The sequence below is a fragment of the Stegodyphus dumicola genome, chromosome 12, assembly GCF_044657685.1.
Source record: "Stegodyphus dumicola isolate Sdum_Otavi_A_Nest chromosome 12, ASM4465768v1".
Lineage (NCBI taxonomy): Eukaryota > Metazoa > Arthropoda > Arachnida > Araneae > Eresidae > Stegodyphus > Stegodyphus dumicola.
Window position 1 is genome coordinate 70,870,435 of NC_140779.1, and position 26,129 is coordinate 70,896,563.

At 32.0% G+C, this 26,129-nt stretch overlaps 1 long non-coding RNA gene across 2 annotated transcripts in view; it reads right to left on the reverse strand.

The window, feature by feature from the left end:
* LOC146993689 (uncharacterized) overlaps window positions 1-26,129 on the reverse strand; it is a 201,745-nt gene that overhangs the window by 22,032 nt on the left and 153,584 nt on the right. Inside the window, exon 3 of one of the 2 annotated variants that reach the window (XR_015038230.1) lies at window positions 11,841-11,906. The exons of the other annotated variant lie outside the window; for it this stretch is intronic. This is a non-coding gene — a long non-coding RNA (uncharacterized LOC146993689). The remainder of the gene's footprint in view (window positions 1-11,840; window positions 11,907-26,129) is intronic. 2 annotated transcript variants of the gene reach the window in all.

The window sequence follows — 26,129 nt, forward strand, 5'->3', positions numbered from 1 at the left end:
TTTTCCCAACATTGCGTGCATCATCATCTTTTTTAAATTGTGTGCCTTGAGGGTTTTTTCTATTTTTGAAAACGTTACCAGTGGACTGAAAAACACCCATTTGTCTACCTGATATTTTCGTTTTAAATTTACCCAATTTCGTTTCCCCAACCATAGTCTTTTTCGCATCTTCAAATTCCTCTATTTTACCCACCAACTGTTTTGGTGAAGTGATCGTGGCCCATTCATCTATAAAATGTTCCTTAAACTCATTAGGCGTGCGCCTTTTAATCTGATCTATCAACATTAAATCCTTGAGTTGCTCAAATGTTTCGATTTTTAATCCCTTGAGCCACCCATCTAAAAATGTCTTAATTTCGTGATAAAAATCGTACCACGTAGAATCCGGATTTTTTTTAGTCTTAACAAGAAGTTGCCGAAACTTCTCCGCACTTAACTTAAATCTTTTAAGTAGTAATTCTTTAATATGTTGGTAATCTCTAGCCTGTTCTTCAGGCTCCCTAGCAATTATATTAGTTACCTCAACCGGAAGGACACCAATGAGATATGACACCCATTGATCCGTGGGCAATTTTAAAACTTTAGCTTGCCTCTCAAAAAGTTCTAAGAATAAACTGATATCATCAGTTTTTAAATTAAACTTGGGCATTAGTTTCTGAAAATTCTGATTAAATACGGTTTCACCTCCAGGTTTAGCAGATTCAGTGTTCTGTTTTGCTTTAAGGCATTCTAGTTCTAATTGTTGCTTTTCAATTTCATTATTTTGTTGTAGTATCTGAAATTCTCTCTCCCTAGCTTCCTGTTCTAACTGTAATTCTTTCGCTCTTGTTTGCTTCTCTAAGTTTTCCTTTTCTATCCTATCAGTCATAATACTTTCTAACAAATTTTTAACAAATTCTTCCTCATAATTTTTACTATTCGTTATTAATTGTTTTAAATCTATCACTTTCATATCTTCTAAAGCTATTTTCCCAAGTTCTGAAGCGACAAGGAATAGATCCCTTTTCTTAGCTTTCCCCAAAAATGCCATTTTCGCAAAAGTACTTGTTCAAAACAAATAAGAACTCAAATAGTTATTCACAAATAATACACATAAAATATATCAGAGATATAAAAAACACTTTCTTCTTTCTTACAAAATTAGGCAAATAAAAATAAAAGGTTAATAAAAGCATTAATCATTTTGGATTTATTTCCATTCAAACATAAAACGAATAAACAACCTTACTGAATACTTCGTATAAAAAAAATAATAACAAATTCTTTTCATTTGGTACAGCCAGACAGAAAAAAACCAGAGTGGCGCCAATAAATATAAACACCTTTAATTAACTATCGTTTCAGATACTTCCGTTAGCAACCACATGGCCAACGCAAATACTACGTAAATTCGATAGGCGCAGGTTTAAATCAGAACACTATTAGAACTTTTCTTTACTGCTCAAAGCTTTAAAATGTAAAATGAAATGATAAAATTTAACATTCTACTTCTCAGAAAATACGCATCCTATTAAAATACAGCACTGGTGTGCTTTCATGAGAAAACAAAAGTAACAAGTTTTTAATATATTCAACAACTTATTTCTTTCACAAGAATTTAACATAAATTTTCTTCTAATGACTTAGAAATGAAAATCGCAATATTGCACTGATGTGCTTTCACATATACACAAAATAAACAGTTCAGATTCTATCACACCAATTCCTAGCGAAACGTTAAACATAAATACACTGATGTGCTGTTTATTTACGGGAATGGATTTTTCCCATTATCATACAAAAGAAAAATATCTCGTTAGATATATAAATGCAACACTTTGATTGTTTTAGAAACTCTTATGCATTGACGTGCTATAAAATGCACTCATGTGCTACGTGTTAATGGGAAAATGTTTTCCCGAATATACCACAAAAGGAAAATATCTTGTTAGATATACTATAAACCAAACACATTGAGTGTTTAAAACTCTTATGCACTGATGTGCTACTTCTGCTTTGGGAATTGATTTCCCGAATAAGTAATAAATAACTATATTATACACTTCAGGCCTGGAAATGAATATTGTGGAGAACACATACCTGGTCTCTTGTCACACAAAATCTCGGTGGAACCTCCAAATTTTTTTATTTTCTTTTCGTCTGTGACGTCGTGGAACGGAATCAACACTGATAGTGGTGATGCATCACTTTTTAATAACACAACATATCACAGATACAACATTAATACATTTAGAAAACTTTAGTAGATATCCGAGCTGGTGACACGATCAGAGACGTTAACGAAGATGGTACTCGTCATCACTCGACAAACAAAATCTCCACACCTCAGCTCGCTGGCGGAGCTTCCCAGAACTCTCCCCGACAGGCGTCTCAACAGAAGTCTCATCTCTTTACGCATGCGTATTCCTCAGTTAAGTCGTTGCCATTCACAGTTCTTTAAAATAGGCGTTAAAATGAATTACAGTACTCGTAATGTGAGGAGTTTGCTAACGACGTTCTCTCTAGTCAAGAGCATCATAGGTCTTTCTAGTAGAGTTCAGGAGCGTTCTTTACATAAGAAAAATAAGGTATAAGCAATAAAATTTTTGACGATGCTAAGAGTGAATAAAACAGTATTTTATTATATTTCTCAATATTTGTACTTTTCGCTCTTCGTAAAAAATTACATAAACTGCTGTTTTGCAAAACTAAAATTTTTCACAAAATTATAAAAAAAAATTAATACGAAAGTTTCCTTGGCGTCAACGCGATCTTGTCTTTGTTTTAGGCTGTCAATCAAGTTATCAGGTAATTCAGCGGAGAACACGCAAAACCTACGCAAGCTTCACTCCTGTTGCGATTCACTTACTGAGCCTGGTGGAGGCATTAACGTTCTTCATAAGTGACCATTTAAAAGTCCAATAATTTATCGATGCATTAGGCTCGAGTTGGTTAGTCCAATTGACAAATTACGTAACCTTCAGAGTACCAATTGATTGTAACTGCTGCATGCTGGCAAGAACTACTACCCATTCAAATAAACAAATCCGCTCTAAAGGCAAAAAATGGTCTCCCACAGCGATGAAGCATTTCGTTTTGAAACACATGGAGGTTAATGTTGGCGTTTAGAGATAGTGCTATAGAAAGCAAAATGCTGCCATCTTTGTAAATGCCTTTTAATGATGGATTAGTGACATTGTGTACCTTCCATTATCAAAATCATAATGTGACAACAAAATGTGAATCCCCTTGATGCTTCGGGGAACATTAATTGAGTTTCATTTATTGTTTGCTGCACGTGACATTTTCTTTTTTTGAATGTAAGCAAGACAAGTGGTGGAATACCAAATATTCGTCATCTTAAAATTGAAAGGCTCGTTAAAGAACATATTCTACAACCTGTTGATGATATTCGAGATTAATATCCTGTAGTTTCCAGGTCTGCAATGCCCATTTGCATGTAAAAAAACTGCTCATTGTTTTAATGAATTTGGTAAACGATTGTTTTGAGACACACCGCATGTTATTTCAGGTATAAAATTTCTATATCTAATAAAATTTTGGCGAAATCAAAATGTTTATGCATGTGAATATTATAGGAGCTTGATATACATACACTTTTTGATCTGGCAGTTCCTGTTTAAATGAAGACCTATGTGAAGATATGATGTAAAATGCTGTGTAGGAAGGACGGCTATGAGAAAGGGAAAGCCACGAAGACAGCATCAGGAATGCTATATGAAGTCCATCAAATTAGCAAAAGATCACTGAGATGCTAACGCTATTTATCACACTTGTTTCTATTCACCGCACAATACTGCAGTTTTCTCTTTTTTTTTTTTTTTTTTTTTTTTTTTGACAAGGGGTGGAAGAGGCAATGTTAGCGATAATGTGTGTATGTAATCGTCTTATATTTTCGAGCGATTCAATGAAAATCAAAAACTTGGAACAAGGTATTTTCTGTGTCCTTTCAGCATGACTTCGTGGTGTATTTGGAAGCGTACTCGACGCGTTTAGGCTTCGAGCCCCGACAAAGGCACTGCACATTTTTCACATCTTCTGTTTAAAACCCTAATGACTCTGAAAAAGGCCTAATGACTCTACAGTGGAGCCCGAACTAAAAAGGTGACGGACGATAATTCGTCACCACCAGGATATGGTAATTGGGTCCCTTAATCCCAATGGTCTTTAAAAGGGGAACTATATAAGGTATTTTTCTCTTTCCTTTCCGCATGCTTTCGTGGTGTAATTGGAAGCATACTCGACACGTATTCGAGAAGTCCAGGGTTCAAGTCCGCCAAGAGTTCACGTCTCCTGCTCTTTTTTTTTTTTTTTTTTTTAAGAAATCTAATGACTTTACAGGAATAATACGTTATATTTGCGATAGAAAAATAAACTTTGTACTTTTAATTTTCCTCAAACTTTCCGCGAGTTCAATAAATTTGAGGATTGTTTCAAGTTTTCCGAGTGAGAATATATCTTCTCATATGGCTACGAAAGACAAACAATGCCGATAAACGAAATTTCCATTTCCAGATCTGAAAGTCTGAAGAAAACATCCGAGTACATGAACGGTAAAACTTTGAGTACATTGACGGTAATTTAAATATGTATAGATATTTAAATTTATGACTAACGTTTGAGTAATTTAGAAAAGAGCTACCTGGATGAAGTTTTTGTAATTTTACCCATGTGGAATGAAAGTATCGTTCTCAAAGTAAATAGCCCTCTCAGCTTCACCGTAATCAACTAACCAACCATTAAACTGAATTGAATGATTAATGCTAAATTTACATTCAGTTAGCTGTGAGTGGTTCTCGTGAACACTATAATTATACACATAAATGCAATGATGTATCAGTTTGTTAATGACGCTGACCATTTGAGACAAAAGTTGGTGATATTAAAAATAGTTTGAAACCCGGAAAAAGAGATTTTGCATTGCTGTCAAGGCGTAATCTCTTGAATTTTATTACAACATGGAATACTAATAAAACTGAACATTTATTGCATTCACTCCGTCGAACTGTAAAGTGCTACCATTTCAAGAAACCTAAATATCATAAGCCAAAAGAAAGAAATATTCCAGAGCAATCCTGGAACGGAATGCCAAAGTGCCACGTTAAAATTGGAAAAATAAATATTTTGTTGTGTGCTTACGAGTTCATACCTTTAAACAGCTAGGCTGGATGAGAAGGAAAATTCAGTCTTTATCAACGTTAAGTAATATCTCATGCGACAAAATAAATAACTGCAAATGGGTGTACTCCAACAGCGCTAATGAAAATCCTTCCCCTCGTCCTGGTATAGTGCAACTGCGCCAATCAAAATTTCTTTTACCCTTTGCCTACAGGGTTACAATTTTACTTTTCGAAGCCAATTGTAGCCAAGAGGAAAATAAAAATAAAGAAATACAATTACATATCACAATCACAAGAACAAGTAAAGAATATCTAACAAGCAGGCTAATTACTTGAATAACGGTAATAAATGCGAGAGCTAGCAAAGAAAATGAAAGGTATTGGTAAACATACATATTAGCATTACAAAAATCTTTCATTAATTACAATATTAGAGGAAAGAGTATTACAATAATATCATAAATCAAATAATTTTAAAGCATACCAATTATACTTTTTCTAAATTGCATCAATAATAGTCAAGATGTCTGAACTAGACTGGAAAATTTAGCATAGCTCAGTGCCATGCAAAAGACTTTTCCGTATCAAAGTGTGCTAGAAGTATTTTTTGTTAAATAAAGTAATCATGTAAATATTTGCAGAAATTAATAGTTAAATTTTAAAAAAAACTTAGCATGAAATCTAATATAACAAATTATATTATTATTATAAATCTATTATAACAACATTACTATGCGTTTAAACACTGACGTATAAATTGTAAATAAATTAAAATTATTATACTAAGAAAATTTTTCTAAAATTTATCTCTAAGAAAAGAAGTAAACAGTACTGCAAATTAATATAATCAATCAGGCCTCTCAATAAATAAAAGCTTATTTTTGTAACCAAAAATTAAAAATTGGGATGCAAAAGTTTGTGTAATATACTTGGAAATATCTGAACACATAATTAATTAGAAACGTATGATTAAATTAATAACAAGCTAATTAACAGCAACATTAAGCTTAATTTCATTCAATCTAAAACAAACAATCGACCAGGAGCTCAGCATAACTGAAGTTTTATTGCTATTTTACGTAGATTTGCGTATAAAATGAATATTTGCATTTGTGAAACAAGTGAATAATGTACGGATAGTCAACAGGAATTAAAATAACAGTGGTTAAAAATATGACTACTTGTCAGAAGATATGCAAAGTTGCCATGGCTAGAGAAATTGAATGATTATAGAAAACTCATAAAGTTAAGCGCTGCAGTGTGAAAAGAAAATTCTGGAATAAACATGTTAACAAAATTAGATGGAGAAATAATCCTTAATTTATTGATATCCAATATAAACTCTACGCTTTTGGAAAATGTAACATATAATTTGCACCAAGGTATCAATCACCGAAACAGAGTTAATTTATTTCCTTATTTTTTCTTATTAGAGGGATTTGTAAAAAGATATGCTAAGGTAAAGGTAAAAATTTGTGCAATATTTTTAAAGAATAAATTAAAAAAGTATTTTTACTTCATGAACTGAAATTTTTACGCTACATTTTTACACAGTAAATAAGTAAAAAAAGAAAGAGCTGGGGGATCACTGGGACTAGAAACTCGGGTCGAACTACCAATGTTTAGTGACTTTCCCTCTTGATCATAAGACCTTTTGAAATTAGGCTGAACAATATATTAAAGAAAATAGAAGATACAGCACACGTAAGAACAAAAGTGGGCTGAATTAGAGATTTACATGTTTAATGAATAAGTTAAATTTACCTGTATGCCATTATGAAATATTAGGAATGTAGCATAAAAGCATGAGTGAAGAAGGCAATGGCAATCTAAATCATTGTAATCTAAATGTATAACATTATCAGTATGTGCTATTAATTTCAATACTGCTGAAAAAATTATAAATGAATTCTATTATAAATCACATGAATTCGTTGCATTATAAATTACAACAGTTAAAAATATTATTAGCGTGATTTAGCGACCATCTTTGTTAACAAATAGTTTCAAGTAATTAATTTTACAAAAAATTCAGCCTGAAACTAGGTTAGAAAATAAGCTACATGCTGAAGATTAAGCTTTGCCAATGTGTTAGAAACATCTTCTGTTAACTAGAGTTACGATGCAAGAATTTGTAAAAATTATCATTTAAATATAAATTGGGATAAATACAATACAAAATATATATTCTACATACATGAAAACTTGAGTACAGCGAAGCAATATGTGAAAAAGAAATGGATTAAAAGGGAACTGAAAATCCCAGGCTATGAATATAAGGAAGTTTGAATTTAAAAAAAAAAAGAAAAATATATAATGAAAATTTTGCAGACGCTCATAATTATCAATTTATTAATTAAATGTATATTAGAAATTAAATGTATGCCAAAGTACATCAGGTGAAACACAGAATAAATATTTAAACGTTTCTAGTATTAAAATATGAAATTTGTAAGAAAGCTAAATAACCTTAAAATAACTTCAATGACTAAAAATGGAAAGCTTAATACGGGAATATATTGCAATAATATTAGTGTGAATTTAGAACGACTTAAGACGTCCAATTTTTAGATTTAATAAAGAGAATTTTTTAAATTAAATTAGAACTGTTTACCGAAAATGGTAAATTTCCAAGTTCAAACCGTTCTGCTATCTAAGAAGATTTGTTAATATTTATCTAGACAAGAAACTTATTTAAGGTGCGCTACAAATAAGATATTTGATAGGTTGATTTTGTATCAGTTTTGTGTATGTCATTAATCTATCAATTTTACTATATATCAGCGATTAAAATCTACAGCTTGGAAAGTTTTTAATTCTTACAGAGAATAAAAAAGATCTGGCTCATCATTCCTTTAAGCATCATAAAATGAGTGTAAAAGAAATTTATTTTTACTTTAGCACACGCCAGACTTTAAATGAATATTTGTTTTGCATGCACAATTTTTACAGTATTGATAAACGAAAATAAAGCCTTGCAGTCTCAATAAAATGTCCCATTAATGGCGATAAATGACTTTTTGTAGCACCCAATCTTCTTGGTAAAGAAAGAGGGGACAGGAAACGTCGCGCAGTTCGTGGATTAGATGAGAGGGGGACGGGGATCTTCGATCAAATTTTGGGCAGTTCGTACCCTACCCTACAAATAACACAAGAGGAAAAAAATTGAAGAAAGAAGAAAAATTATTCTTAATATGTGAAGAATATTACAAATCAACGAAAGTCCTCGCAGAGCAGACTTCAAAGTAATAATCATGCAGGAAAAGCTGAACAGTGTAAACACACTACGAATCTGGATTTAAATGAGCAACTACAGCTCAAAATCATAGGAAAAATAAGCATTTCTTGAAACTTCCAGAAAAATCATTCCTATGTCTTAAGAAGCATGTTTTCTCAATATTTCTAATATGTCACCAAGTAGACAAAAAGTAGCCAAATATCGCCAAGGTCCATTAAAAGAGCTTTTGTCCATGTCTTCGGTTCTACTGAGATATTTTTATAATTAAAATACAATCGATGAAAAATTAAAAAATTCTACGATATTATGATTAAAATAAAAACATACAAACACAAGAAGTAGTCACAAATTCAATAAAATAACAGAAAGACATAAAATTACAGTATTAAATGCACTAATTAAACAAATAAGTAAATAAATAAATAGAAACAAGTATATAACAATGCAAAAATATATAAAAACTCAATTATAAACAAATAAATACAATTATTTAAAAAGTGTGAAATAAAATATATTTCTATTTACGAGTGGCAGGAATTTTTGGTTTTTGATGAATTCACCCGAAATCGAAAATCGAAACAATGCTCATTGTCTTTTATACCACAAAGGAACTGCGCATAAAAAACTCGAAAAGAAAAAAAATTCTTACTGCTGCATTTTAATTGGATGTTCTGAAATAGCTGTACCAAACAGTGTACGATATAAAAATGAATGAATAGAATATTCGAGCAGTGTACTTGACTTGCTTCCGGTGATGTTTTTTGCTACAAATATTATTGCACGACACTAATCCCACTTCCGAAAAAAATTACGATTTCTTGTACGTGCTGTTTATTTACGAAATCATGTGATCGCTAGATTGTGGAATCATAATAAATAAATAAATAAAAAGTAAATATACCATCTAATGGGTGGTGTTTTTGATGCTATGCCTACCGAGCAGGAAATTGTGACGAGCATTTTAGACGGCATTCTTTTGATTCAGAGATATCCAGTCTTTTTGTATAAAGATACATTTAAACGCTTTGCAAATAACTATTATGACATAATAATTACTATTATTAAAAATTTTTAATTATTATATTTTATTGTATAATTTTCGTTATAATTAATTCTAATGTAAGAACAATTATTATACTTGATAAAATTGGTGTACATTAAAATACAATGAAAAAAATATTAATAATTATTTATAATAATTATAAGATAATAAATAATTAATATAGTTATTTAACTAATTATATTATAATAAGTAATTATTATATTTATTTTTGATTTTTTGCATTAAAATCAATGCGCATTATAATACATAGTTGAAGTCGGGGGGTGAACCAAATATGTTTTGAAAAAAAGAAACTTTTATCTATTATTTTAGATCATTAGTTTTTAAAAAGATAAATTGACTACGATTAGAAAAGACCTCCGCTGAAATGGGGTAGATACTTGTTGAGCATTTTTTTTTTCAACAACACAAATATATTTCCTCTAAAAAATAAGTTCCATTATTTTAGGGTTCTTATTTTTAAGCACTGTTCACCTAAAATTTACATGTTATAAAAAAAAATTTCCCCCTTTTTGATTTCCTGTGTTGCACATCATTGCGAATCTTGGCGCTTATTTCTGGGAATATGAAATAAGGGCGTGAAAGACTATTGACAACAGGATCACCCCATGACACGGGGACTTATACTGCTTCGATAGTAAATTTCCTGCTAAAACTCTCCATGTGATCTCCCACTCTGCAGCGTGTATTTAACAGCCCTTCTGGACAATTCTAAATGTTTTGGCAGAATTTCAGCCAAGGTTGCATTTGAAGCGGTTGAAATATACGAAAAAATTCCATTTGAAAAGACTTTTCATAAAATGGACATAGAATTTTATGTGAAACAAGCAGACAATCTTTTTCGTCACTAAGTGGTTAAAATGTTAGAGACACTTTTCTTAAAAATTTGAACTAATCTGCCAATAACATGAGATGCGGAAGGATTCTTTTCAACACTTCTGAAAGAGCTTTTCTAGACTTTTATCGCGTGTTTCAATAGTAATAGATGAGTAAAAATTATTCAAGCAAGGAGGAAAATTCTAGTTAGATAATTCTGGTGAATAACAGAAATGAAATGTGGTTAAAAAAAAAACAGAAAGACAGTAACACAACAATCACAGCTTAGTAAACATCAGGTCCGTCACAAAGCATATCCGGAGGCATAACAAGACCTTATAACACATCGGGTTTAACAACAGAAGATAATCAATGGTATCTGTGCTATCACTGAAAAGAGGAAATCACGGTTGTTCGGGCTCAGGAGCCCCAAAATCGGATCCCTGACGGCTGGAAGAAAAGTTTCTTGTTTCAATGAATTTTATTTCCTGTTCTATTATGGATACAGAGCAAACAGATCATTTCTTAATTAAGATCATTCTCTTGCAAACATTCTCTTGCCTGATGACAAATCTTTGAGCTGGTGGTGGTGGAATATTGGTCTGAGAAATATTTACCTACTGGATCTCTTGATACGTTTGAAAATATCACAACTTATCTTAGTATCGTTGTCAATCATTAGTTTATAGCTGCTAAGCTCCCTGATCGGATCTCCACTTTCTGCAGGATAATGTACCTTATCAGTGTGCACGAATAGTCTCAAAATGGTTTGAAAATTATGATTCGGAATTCAAATTACTTCTATGGCCAGTTCAGTCTCCTGACCTCATTGTTGATTTTGAATGTTGTAAAACGAAATTGAAAGATCCCTGCAAAGCTCGACAAACATGTCATCCAATCTTAATGATAGTAGTGCTACCGTTATATCAGTATGGGCTAATATTATCAGAAACAGCACCTTGTTGAGTCCATGTCCAGAAGAATATCAACTGTGATCAAATCTAAAGATGGACCAGTTGTTGTTAGGGAATGTCCGATAGTTTCGTCATTCTGTGTAATTGAAGGAAGAAAGTAAAACTATTCGGACAGTGAGGTCCTTAAATTATTTTTTTTTCTTTAAGCTCAGTGTCTGACCTTGTTTTAATTGCATGTTAAATTTCAAGTAATAATTAGGCTCAAACTTTCAAGATTTAAAGTCATCTATGAAATAGCTCTTCGTAATTTTTTTCTTTTTACATTTTTTGTTGGGAAACTTCTTCCTATTTTTCTTTATTTCAGAAAATTTTATTTTTATACAATTCATCCTTTTGTTTGTAATTATCGAAATTTTATTAAATAACAGCTGGCGGATCATACTGAAATTCTGTTGGGCTGTCTCACGGTGGAGTATAAAACTTTAATTGCTTGTCAGAAAGCATTTTGTGCATTTCGTAATCAAATAAAGCTGTATTTAGAACACAGAGAAAGCTACTAAAAGTTTAAAATTCATAATGATATAATAAAAACTAAACTAGCTAGACCCGTACTGGTCATTCGTACGGAAATAATTCAATATTCATTACGTTTAGCTTGTCCAGTCTAATCTATATCTTATACTATTTACCTCTGAGTTTCTTTCTTGTTCTTTTCGATGTTCTTTGAAAATGATTTTTCAGATTTCGTTGCACATCTAGTGAGAAAAGAACAATTTACTACAGAAATAATATATATGATGATTGCTGAAGAACTAATTTAGTGTTCCTTATCATCAGTCTTCCATAAAAACAAAAGAAAAAATATCGATATTTGAGCTAACATCAATACTGCCAATGTATACTGAAAAGCAGAATAACGTTTTAAAATAATAAAAACATAATTGAGAAGTTCAGATAGAAAAAATGAACTAATCTGTATTTTATTCTACGCATTTAATTACTAAAAAAATTAGATGTTTTTATCCTCTGAAGAATAAAATAACGTACCTAAAATAATAGTCGGATATTATCGCAAATAAACAAAAAAATATTTATATGAGCCTTCAAAAACTACACAATAAACCTTCTAAAACTACACAATACCTTCTAAAACTACTAAAATTATCTTAGGCGACATTTTGTTTCAATACTTTAGACATATATTCTGTGCAGTTTTAAAATTTTAATCTCTCGTACTCGATGCCATAAAAGATGTCTGCATCATTATAACAATGAAAGAGCGGTAATTACCTATGCATTGATTTCAGGAATGTTTCTAAAAATAAAATTAGTTAAATCTGTGCAAAATATAAAGTTAATGAATCGTAAATTCAAAATACAGGCTATGAAGTACACATGTTCACATGCAGGATTATGTATGCATCTGGGTGCTATACGTGCCACAGTTATTTCACAGTGCGATCAATTCACATACTCACAGAATTCTTCCCTTTTTAATAAGAGCTAATTGAATAAAAAGTAATTCTCGCTTTTCATTTGCTATTTCGTTTTCAAATTATTGTACTATATATCATTATTATGCTATTATTAATATTATCTTTAACTTTTAACAAAGCAATTGAATAACATTCATTTCTCTGGCTACATATTTATGCATAATCAAAGCAGGTAGTCATTAAAAAGCATTAAGACAACGGAAGCGAAAAACATTGGTTGCAATAAAAACGCAGTGTGTATCTAAATTTAGCGCATAAGATTCATTTCCTGTTTTTTTCGTTGAAGCCTAAAGAAACACAGGAAACAATTCTTATAAATTCCTTGGCTTCTGTAGAAATTAGCATCTACTATAATATTTACTTTCGCTTAATTGGTACAGATAATTTTAGCATCGAAATGTTTATTATTTCAATGAAGTTTTTAATTTATTTGACACTTTTCAGAAATATTAGATAAGTCGCATGTGTAATTTAAGCCAGGAGTACAGAATATATTTTCTTAGTGTGTAGAGTCCTTCTGTAAGCTTAGACTAAGTAAAGACAATGAATATAGCCAAGCGAATTTATCGCTATGTCCTGTAACAGAGGACGTAAAAAGGATGTATTTTATTCAGAACACTTTTATTTAGACATTTACATTATAAGACATTTTTAGTCAGAACTCAATTAACTGAATATAAGGCACTTCTTGTGCTTATAAGACGAACCAGAATTTATGGTGTAAAGCAAAAGATCGAATTTCAAATTCAAACTAAACTAAGTTAGCCAAAGGTTACTCAGAAATGATTAAGGCGCAAGTTGGCTCAAACTTATAATCAGCGAGATAAGCACGAATTAAGCTATGCCGAAGAAAGACTGCTATCGTAAAATATCAACTAGTAACGTAGCCTTTAGCAGGAGGGACACGCTCTGTCTAAGCAATCTAAAACTTCCCTTTAAATATTATCTCTTTTCACCTCTTTTGAATTATTCACAAACTAAAATTTGCATTCTGGCAGAGAAACAGAAAAGGAGAAATAACAGTATAGATTCGGAACAAATAAATAAATACGTTACAAATTTTCTAACTGGAAAACTATATTTAATGAGAGGAAGAAGTACGTTTAAGCAATTAATTTTTAGATTCTAGCCTTTATAACTATAAGCTTTTATTTAGTTAACTGACGGTGTTTGTCGCTAGGGTCGGAACTTTGTCACCAATTTTTAACCTACTTCCTGATGAATTATCGAGTTGAAATTCTGTACACGTACTCTTTGAGGATGACAGTGCAGTGTGATGAGGAGATATATTCAAATTCAATTATGAATTTTCTTAAATCTAACTTTTAAGCATGGAGGTCTAAATATTGAAATCGAATTACATTTACAAAAGTATAAACCATTCAGATTATACGCTTATCAGTGAAGTCGTACGCTTTTATTATTCGTCATATACGAGTAAAACTGTAGACGAGTTTTGTAAAGAGAATAATTTTATCACTTGTCCCCATTAAATTATACGCTGAAATATTTTTTTAATTTTAGTTCATTCATTACTTTACGAGTTTTAAATAAAGGTTTATAAGGAATTTCTCCCACCTTCCTAGCGTGCCTTCGTCGTGTAGTGGTTCTACACCGGTATTTCAGAGGTCCGTGGTTCGATTCCCGGCGAAGGCGATTGCTCATTTTTCATCTTTCCTGCTTCCAAAAATTATCTAATGTCTCTACAGGTTTATAATTCGTCAGCGGGTGAATTTGACCGACTAGGTCTCATGCATCTTATCAGTTCCCCTCTAAAAGGTAGAAAATACTGTAATACCCCAAATTTATGGCGTAAGTGGGACCGACGTAAATTAGGGTCTTATCCTGAATTAGTGAAACAGAAGCAAGAGAAAAGGGAACTCTTTCTTTAGGAAAAAAGTTCCCATACATATCAATACACATAGTACCGCCGCCCAACCGGGATAGTGGTTAGCATCGCTGGCTCTCGTGCCGAAGGGCTCTGGTTCGAATCCCGGAGTAGGCATCGATGTTTTTAAATGTATAGTGTCGGTGCAGCATGGCGGCACTTTAAATATGCGTGTGATTTGGTGGAAGGGGAGAAGGGTGGAAGACCCTCGAAAGCGTCCCCCGTCCGGAGAACTAAACTCTCCATCAAAATTGGGGGGCGGAACTGTGCTAAATCGCACTGTCTTTTGTAAGGTGCCCAAGACTGTTGTCAACGGCAGGCGTATCTTGCGCTGTTTGCCACGAGGTATTTCTTGAGAGCGTTCTCATGTTACTGCTAGACAATTGAGATAAGTCACAGTACAGAAATAGTAATAAAATAAATGTGTTACATTAAAACGGATTTATTTCTATACCAATACCTTCTTAAAATTTAATAAACTCCTCTACAACTCACTTCATTGTTATAAAGTGGAAAAATATGAAGGTATAAAGAGAACATCCAACTCTATTCTTCACTTCTTCTGTATAAAGCATTGCTACTTCAATACAGTATTACATATTACAGCCACACTTAATTAGAGTGTGGCTATTTAAATTTCAATTATTTGAAGTTATGGGCATTTGGAAATTCGTTCATATAAATCACAAATATTTAATCTATCATTAATTGGAATTACGGATATTTTAAATTTTGTTAATAGGAATTATGGGTACGTAGAGACCCGTTGATATATCTGAACTCCCATTAATTAGTTACAGGTATTTAGATTTCAATTAGTTGAAATTATGAATATCGGTAAAACCGTTAATATAAGTTGCGAATATTTGAAGTGGTATTAATTGTATTATGATTACTTTGAGTCACGTTAATCGGAGTTACTGATATCTAGAATCCTATTAAGCGGAGGTTCGAAATTTTAAAAGACTACGGTTAGCTGGATCTCTTTAATTGGAATTACTGATAGCTAGAGTCCCACACTTTAATTATTGGGGGAAAAACAGCGAAGGATTAATTGAAATTCTACACCGACACTAAACTTGCGGCTATGCTAGTCGAACAATTTTTTCTTTAGTCCTGGCCGCATCGTTCAGGAAAAAACATCTCAAACGTCACGGATCAATGTTATGACGTCGCGGAGAGAAGCAAATGCTGGGAATGTTAACTACTATCAGGCAATCCTGTTATTATGAATTGTTTTCTGAGGAGTAAACAGAGCTATATGTCAAAGATAAATTCTCTTGACGATTTCTAAATCGTTCTGGCCTCGAAAGTTTGACGAAATATTGATTTTTGATAAGAGATTAGTAGTTTTTCCTGTTTGCTCGAAATAAAATTATCCTCGGAATGCGTACCTGCAAAGGCTCGTATTTCAAAACATCTGACTTTAACTTGCTATCTCCTAAATTCTCGAATATTGCCAGTTTTTCTCAGTAATTATGAGGAGAAAATGCATTCCAAATAAATTCTTGTTAATTTTTTTTTTTGGAAGTTGTGAATAATAATAAAAATGTAATAAAGGTATTACTAATTAACGGACAGATGATTATTCAGTAACAAAAAGCACTCGGTGCGATATTAGAGGCGTCAAGACAAAACTTTAACACATTTTTAATATCCTTTTAACTAACTGGGGCTATGATCGAAAATTTTTTGTACGATATCCTTTTTATACTATTTTTGCTACCTTTACTTTAAATTTCAGATATTAAAATATTTTCCATAAAATACCATCTTCGTCATCGATATAAAATAGTAATATGCACTGATCGCAGTGAATAAATTCTTATTATTAGCTATTTGTTTTTAAAATTTGATAAATATTTTATAATTAAAATAGTTTAAAAATAAGTACTTTTTTAAATATTTTTAATTTGAAAACGCAAAATCGACTGATTTTTTTTTCGACATAATATTAAACGTTATTTCTAAAGATTTTATGCGAGCAGCATAATAATTCTTCATTTTATATCCGTGCAGGGTTTACGCAGCTGGTCAAAGTGTCTCGATGGTTTCAGAGAAATATAACCAAGAAAACTATAATTTTGAAAAATCTTAAAGATATAATTACCATTAAATGCTGTAAATGCAATTATTTTCTTAATAAAGAAAGATAAAAATAAATTTATCAGTTAAAATTTATAATTATACATAGTTATAAACTATGTAAATTATACATAGTTATAAACTAAACGATATTTATTACATAATTATCATAATTTTATTTAAGATAGTCAAAACTGACGAATCGAAATTTTTAGACGACTTCAATCAAGTTATAAAATTTCTGAAATCAGATACACATTAAGTGTACATTTTATATAGATGTAGAGTTTCCACAATTTATCAATATTTCTTCCCTGATAAGAGCAAAGGCTTCTTAATTTTAATTAACTATTGTTTAAAATGCATTTATATTTATTTAAATATTTTTTGAAGTCAAAACGACACTGAACAGTTTTATTAGGAAAAAATATCACATCTTTCCAGAATTTTTATTTTTCCATCCATACCATAGATCATTTGAAAATTTAAATTGAAAACTTCTATGCAAAAGTTAAAATTTAATTCGTTTTTTAATGACAAGAGAAAATTCTGTTGATTTTATTATATATTTAAGCACTAAACTACAGGATATTTTGTAGAAAATGAAAGCAAGCAAACTAGTTTAGAATTCTTTGTATTATAATTCAGTTCTCTATAAATTGGAACAGATGTTTTCAATAGAATTTTCCTAGTTGAATATGTACACGCTATGTAAAACTATGAAATTTTTGAATTCATAGTTTAAAGAATCATTTAAAGAATTTCTGCAAAATTCTATGGAATATCTACACATACCTGTATCGAATCTCTATGTAGAAGTTGTATCTAAAATGTTTTAGTATTCTTTAAAAATATCTGATGTAGTTTATAAAAATTTGGGCCATAAATGTAAAGGATTCCAAAGAAGTTTAGCACTGGATGTTTTATAGATTTCTAATTGACATTTTCGTGAGGATAAGAAAGGAGTTTTAATTTTACCCATGCGCTTTGATTCCATATCATCCGTTTTTTTTTCCCTAACTGATTCGATTATATATGCAAAAATATTCTTAACCAGTTGTGACCATACAAAGAGTGAGCCTTCTCTACCATTCTTGACTAAGACAATAACTCTTCTTTCTTGGTTTTGAATTTCTCTAGTCCTCCAATACTTATGGACAGAAAATTCCGGATGGAAGGATAGTTTTCTCATTTGTTGCACATGAAACGTTTCGCCATATCCTGATCGATCCGATTTCGAGTTGAATGCATATTGGAAGAAAAGGAGTCAGAGTACAATGTGATAGGGTCATTTTGGAATTATAATCAAGAAAATAGAATTTATTCATGACATTTTGGGAGAGCTTTAAAATTTCAGGCCCAAGGCCACGCTGAGAGGGATAGGGAATCTTTGGTTCAATATCGATGTTTATTTATGTTCTTGGGAGTTTATTGATCGAGAATCGAGCTTGGGAGATATCGATGCTTATTCGTGCTTATTCACTAAAAGAAATATGTCTCACAAGTAGTCGTCTCAGGGAGACGGTAGCTAAGATAAGATTTACTGTATTGTTCTTGCAATTCAGTAGGTTTCGAAATCAGCAACAATTTCTGGCACACCCTCCTTTCTTTCCGGAGATCCCCATTCAATCATAATTTTCATTTTGATAAAAAAAATGATTTCCTTGACTTGGAAGAGCTCATTCTTTTGTTCGTTTCGCTCGTTCCTTAACCTAGCATTTTCTCCACTGACTTTACATTGAGAAACCATTTTGTCAAATTTTCCATAATTTTATTTTGCTGCAAGAGTTGCAGTCTTAGGCTATATTTGTAATGATTTAGAAGATAAGATTCAGATACTTTCAATCATGGCCGATGCTGCAGATGATGATAGCGTGCAAATGTGTTAATGACTCTTGCCGAAAGCGGACTTAAGGCAACTCGATTTTGCATATACGCGTTATCATAATTATTTCGTATTAATTTGTCTAACGTGAAAATTTCGGTTATTCGACGTAAGCTGCAAAGCGTCGGCCATGTTGCTATAGTTATAGTTCCCCACCTCATCCGCGATTATGAGCGCAAACACGCATGCGCCATTCGGACTGAATTATTCTCAAAATAGGGTGGAAAGATGGGGACTTTCTTTCCCTCCAGCATAGCTCTTTCCAGAGATGAGAAGGCCTTTCACGTCGCAGCAAGTAATACCGCCTCTTTTGGACGAGTCTATTTGTTTTGGCAGAATGCCAACCAGGGTTGCTCTTCAGACGGTCGAACTATATCTTTAATGACTGGTTTGAAAATTCATTCATTAAAGAAGTCAAATATTACCCAGAACAGAAAATCCTGAGTTTTAAAGTTCCACTAATGTTCGATAATGCACCAGAATACCGTAACTGTGAAACTCTCGCAAAATTGCACCCAAATGTGAAGGTTTTATTCCTTCCATCGTGCGACACTTTCTTAATCTAACAAAGAATCGAGGAATTGTAAAAACATGCAAAGCTTACTATGTCAGGCATGTTTACATCTCTAAAAATAAAGCACTGGAAGAAGGAAAGCACAATATATTAATGACATTTGGTAAATAATTCAGCACAAGACACTGCACAAAAATGATTAGACTCGTATAGGCACAAGTAAATGCGTGAACAATTAACGTTTGTGGTATCTGTGCTGACCAGATGTTGTCGACTATTTTAAAGGATTTTTATCGATTGTCAACGAAGTAAAGGAAATCGTACAAAGCGCAAAAGCAACAAGTGTCGAATGACTTTCGGATAAGAAAGAAAGAGAAATTAAAGAATTAGAGGAGAATGACGATCATGAAATGAAAAATGAATAACTGAATGATCTTATAATGCAGCCGACTGTGGAAGCAGCGGTAATGAAGAAGGTAAAGAGCCTTTAACGTACAAGACGTTAAACGAAATTTTAAGAAAGGCACAGGAAGTGCCCGATTTTGTAAAGGAGATTGATCCAAATTAGGAAAGAAGAGAACAGTTTATAAGAGGTATTGAAAATCTTCGCACTCCTTCGCACTTAAAATAATAGTTGAATCATGTACCTACGTATTGATCAGTAATAGAAATCTTTTCAATTAACATTTGTTTCATTTTCCCCTTTTAGTTACTATATTCTTTTAGTTTGTATTTAAATTATACATACTTTCTTAATTTGAACTATCCCTAACCCATTTTTTTCATAGAAATGTAACTTTACCGAAGTGACTTTGTCGTACGCGCGATTTGTTAATGAATTACTCGCCTTAATGAGAAGAATATGCTTGCTCCCTGCACTGATCATTAATAAATGCCAAAACTATGATATGAAAATATGAGAATAATAATTTTCATTTTTTGAATGATTCACATTTTCTTTTCAAAACAGTAAAATATTAATTAAAGCACTCAATGTAAAGTCCATAGATTACTTATTCAGTTCGAATCGCAGTTTAGTTTTCTCGATGAAATCCATAACTCAAAACCCAGAAATCAAAAGTAAATGAATAAAATCGTATAAATTGTTCAGCATATTTTTGCTGATCATGGATACCTGACCTCGGAACACATATACCGGAGATACATGACCTCGGGAACCGAAACTGAATCTCTTGAAAACCCTAGAATGCTGAATCATTTAAATGTTCATTAATTACTTTGTAGATTTAAAAACATGATACTGGATGACTTTCATGTTAGTTGCACATTGATGACACACTTTATAATTTAGAAATTTTCTCAAAGGACATCCTATTGTCTACATTACTCTGTCATGATTTAGAAGAGAAGATTTAGATACTTTCAGTCAGGGTCAGCGCTGTAGTTAGTGATAGCGCGTATATGCGTAGAAACGTAGTGGCAACCATACCAATTCAACACAACTTTCTTCATCTTTAAGAAGCACAGTTTTAAAATAAATTACACATCATAACGGGAGCAATCACTATTTGTCTATTCTTCATCTCATGGCAATACAATGGATGAAAAATGAGAAGTAAATGGTATTAGAAGATGCTAACAGCAAGCCAGCAGCAACAATGCGTCCCTACCTCAGAAAAAGTTGAGCTCAAAGTGGAAAAGAATTTCGTTTCCGAATTTTCCTTTTGGATATTAATCGATTCCCTATTAGTTTCGGTTCTTACTGAAATCTTATTCGTTGAAGTGTTTATGTGAGTGACTGGATCAGTGGCATTATTTAAGATTCATATGACATAGATTAATTGGGAAATGAGTCAGTTTTGAAAGATTTATAATAAGCAATTGCTACTTCTTAGGACAGAAAGACGAAATAACCAAATTAAAAGAAAATGTTAAGTCACAATTGCAAATAAAAATAAGAATTTTGTTTTGCGTATTTTTTATCTTACATACACACACATATACATGACATTAGTATGATCTGGGACATATGTTTTGACTGATGTTATACATCGGTCGATATTTTTCAAGCCAGTAATCAAGCCCGACAAAGGAGCGATTATTTTCATAATTTCTCTCAGTAGAACTAAATGCCTAAATTCTGTCACAAAACTAAATGACTAAATTCTGTCACTAAAGTAACTGAGCATTCCAAGAGCGCATATGGTGCCTGCATCAGGGCGGGGCAAATGTTTTAACCAGAAGCCAGAAAAGTCTTGTGCTGTGCATCATGCGGAGAGGGCCGTCGCAAGGTCGGATGCTTCTTGTTCTATCTTTTTCGGTGCCCTGTTGTTTGCCAGAACGCAACTGAAACATTACCTAATAAAACTTTAAAAAAAAATAAGTCTAAAATTGCGTTTTATGCACGTGATTTCATATTTATTATATTAAATAAGCACAGGCAGTGAACACCGGGTCACGACAGCAACTGCGTGCGGTCTTTATTTCAACAATATTCATATTTCATTGTTTAATTTTTAAATTAAAACTGCTGAAAATTTTAGAACGATATTCTTCGGAGGAGATGCACATATTTTCTAGCATACTAGTGTTCTCAGCATAGACTGAGACTCACGCCAAACTACCAAGTTTTATAAAAATCGCACGAGTAGTTTTTAAAAAGTTAGCTCTCAAAATTTTAGCTCTGCAGTGTTAATTGAGGTTTGGTATATATTTATTAATCTCTCTTTTTTATTAAACTTATTTTAGTCTTCCTTTCACATTTCGAAATTCAGTTTCATTCCAAATAAAATTCACGCATTTTTTTATGATTTATTTTTAAAATCTAATAATAGTAATTTTTAAAAATTTTTCAAAAAATAAAGTAATTTTTATAAATAAATTACTTTATTTCAAAAAATAAAGTAATTATTCTAAATAAAATAATTTTTATAAATTTTTCAAAAACCATTTTGAATTATAATCTATAAAATGTTTACCAACATCTTAAAACAGACGCATTTCTAAGCGTACCTACCAAAAATTACAGTTTTTATTCAAAATTTCCGAAGATATACGTGAATTTATATATTGGCGCGTTTTGAAATTTGGCATATTTGTTGAAAGCGATAAAACATCAAATGTGGTTAAACATTTTGCTAAAATTATTTGAAAGTTGGAACGATGCGACTTCTTTCCCCGCTCATGCACAATGTAAAAAGGTAGGAACGAGGTGCCCTTTTTTCCGTTCCGGCATAATGGAAGAGAAATGAAAATTGGTTGCCATATATTCAATATTAATATATATATATATATATAAGTTTGTCAAGTGAACTATTCTTGGCGCAAATTGAAAAAATTGTGCCAAGATAAAGGGAAAAATATTGGTACGTTATTTCAGAAAAAGTCCGATTTTGTGTCAAAATACCTATGTTAGAACAATGCTATATATAAATCTAATATATATCCTAAGTCGCGCTTTCGAAACATTAAAAACGCAATTTGAATTTTGTCAATCGAACCAGTAGAACGGGAGATATATAGAACTGTCCGCCCTTTTTTCGCCAGTTGTACCATTCAAAAGTCTTTTATGTGCGCATGATTATTAGTAAATCCCATACTGCAGGGATCTTCAAAATCCACACTGTGGTATCGAATGGAAAATGATTCTAATATTGGGTATGGGACTCTCTCATAGTCAGACAGGTCTCGCAGCGTGACGGAATGCTGGACAGAAAGTAGTTCAAGAGTCCCTGTGGCAGTCGATATCACTCTTGCAGCAAGGCAGTTTTCGATGAACCTCCGGGATGGTTCTCGGAGGGGGATGGCGACATAAAATTGCGCGCCCAAGAGTGTTCCAGACATGTTGTGTAGGGTTAAAGTCAGGAGACTTAGCTAGACAATCCATGCGGCGAATATCCTCACTTTTCAGGCAATCGTTGAAAAGCTGAGTATATGTAGACAAGCGTTGTCCTAAATGAACAGGAACCAAGAACCAACTATGCCCCTGAAACGTCGAGCATAGGGCTCCAAGATCTCCTCTATATATTTCTAAGCAGTCAGGGACCCTTCTCCAAATACATGCAGGGTCGTGTGGTTGTCCAACACAATGCGTGCCTAAATCAGTACACTTCCATCTTCTTCTCCGAAATTTTTCCATTTTATTCCGTTATCCATATGTTCACGGCTACTCATTTTACCTGATACCTTATAAAATTTACCGGACTCTTGCGACAAACACGGTGAATATCGTGAAGGAGTACAAGCACACAAATCTCCGAAAACTTCGTGTGTCTTATATCTCTTCCACAATCATAGCTCTGCAGATACGCAAATGTACGCTTACGTATTCTACTCGGAATATTTCGGAGGCGTAACTAGTAACTCTGGTTCAATATTTTTCTTTAAAAAAGGTATAATTTACAAATTCTCTTAATTTTGCACACGAGCGTACATTATAATAGTAAATGCGCAATCTTACTGCTGATTTTGGTAGTTTGCGTACAAAATCATGGAGGAAAGAAACGAGAATTTAGGTTATAAGGAAAAAAACCACAGGAAAAATGCCCACACAGAAATATGCCTCCAGAGAAAAAAGCTCACATGGAAAAATGCTCACACAGAAAAAAGCTCACATGGAACTAAGCCCACTGATTAATAAAATACGTAGAAATACCCTTATATTAATCAATCACTAGTTAATCGAGTTGAACATCGTACACATACCTAATTTTTAAAAGAAAAATTATGTGATCATTTAAAGAAAATATTGAACAAATGCTCACATAAACATTTTCAGGGAAGTATATAAAAGACTGAAAACTATAGTAAAATTTTGCATGTACTTTAATATTTTATACCGCTGCCCCCGCTACAACATTTAAATAACTACATTTTACTATAGTTTACTATAGTTCTAGAAGGCCACAATTTCCAATCGAAGTGAGGAATCATTATAAAGCAGCTTTCGAAAAATCTCTTAAAACCACAAAATGTTACGTACTGAAGTAAAAAAAAAAGAAAAGAAAATATGAAAACTTACATTTGGTAATCTCGAATCATGTAAGAAACTATGATGAAATCGACGATAACATTTGATATTTACATATATTAGCTAATATTCAGCAGTTTTATGTATTTATAACTTTTTGAAATATATATTTATGATTGATATATCATAAGGTATTATTATTTTATATTTTATATTAAATAAAATATAAAATAATTACTTATGTTTGTTTATTCTTCTAAATGTTTATATTATACAATGTGTAGCTTATATTTACTATTATTTTTTTAACAATTAAAATTATAATAATTTCTCAGTATATATTCCGTTTTTTTTTTCCCTTCCTTCTTCCTATCCTTTTCCTAATTCAAAACGGCCCATTTACTAATCTTATATAGCAACTTAATCTACACATAAGTTATACAGTTTTTGATATATATACCATAAATGTTAATATATATATATATATCATAAAATTTAAATAATTTTTTTGAACAATTCAAGTAGGTGTACGATGTTCAAATCGATTAATTGCTTATTGATTAATCTAAGGATATTTGTACATCTTTTATTGTTCAGTGAGCTCATTTCCATGTGAGCATATATCAATGTGAGCTTTTTTCCGTGTGAGTATATTTCTAAGTGAGCACTTTTCCATGTGAGCTTTTTTCTCTATGTGGGCATATTTCTGGGTGGGCTTTTTTTCTGTGAGCAATTATACCTGTGAGCATTATTCTGTGAGCATTTTTCCTGTGGACTTTTTTCCTATGGGCATTTTTTCGGTCACCGAAAATTTAGTACACGGGATTTCACAGGACCCCTGGCTGCCCACCGTGGCCTACGTGATGCTTATTCTTTAGTTACTTCACAAAAGAAGCGCTTGCTTTCTAAATGTTAAAGTTTTATCACTTTTATATTCCATAACATATTTTAATAAATTTCTAACTGTATCACTATAAAAGTCCACTGTCTCATTTTTAAGGAGTTAATTAAATTTATATCTACCGTGAGACCTATGGTCCCACGACTAATTCAATATAATAAGCTTGAAAAAATAGTTCTTGTTCAATATTTAACTTCCTACAGATCAGACTTCACAGTAAATGACTACCGATGACAATAATAGTTTTCAAGCCAGTTTCAAAAAGTTGATAAGACTTAAGAGTTGAAATAAAGCAGCTTATTATTAGACGAAAACCGATAGAGTTTATGGTAATAAGTAATTCCTGTTTATATTACCTAAAATAAGAAAGTTATTAATGAATTTTGTAATATTTTTATGAAAGGTTTCTATTGCTTCACTTTGAGATTAACTGCCCTTGTAAGTTTCAACATACTAATTAATATTCAAAGCTGCTTCTTAGTTAACGTTGTTTTCGAACTGTAGTAGATGACTAGAACCTTAGGAAGGAAGGCAAGAGATAAATTTTAAATAAAAGTTTATTAATTTGTGCCCTATAGGCAAAAATAAATTTTAGCAAAACTTATCTACCGCTTGTTGTGGAGTCAATGGAAAACAGATGCATAAATACGTAAAAGGCAATGAATGGATTTAATGGGAAAACAGCCCGGCTCGAACAATTCACGATTTAACTTAGCGTTTAAGATATAAACACGGACAAATACAAGAAAGCTTTCAGTAACACCATCTTAGCAAAGAGGTGAGCGAGTCCCGACGAAAAAAAAATTGCTTTCCTGGCGCATCGTCAAATCCCTCTCTAAATTGTACTCTTTCTCGTTGAAATAATAAAATAAATATTTGGCTTAACAATAAGAACTTTTCGTTTCATCCATTTCGTGGAAACTCATGCAAGATTTTAGGAAGCCTTCTATACATAACCTTTTCGTAACTTTCATCCTTCATTAAGAACAGTCAGTTAAGCAATCACCAGTTGTTTATTTTCAGCTCTTAATTAAGTGGATGTTTTCTGAAAACAATGAGTCATCATTAAAAGACTTCAGATTTCATCTTTGCTTATTGTGCTAAATGTGATATATGTATTAAACATGAAAAAAAGTTTCAAAATTGGGAAATGAAAGAGAACGTCGATAAAGTGGCAATGATAGCTAAGAAAATTTATGATGATGTTATTTTTTTTCTATTCAAAAAGAAACTAAGTAACAATTTTATTAAGAAACCGAAACGCAGAGCTAACATTTGC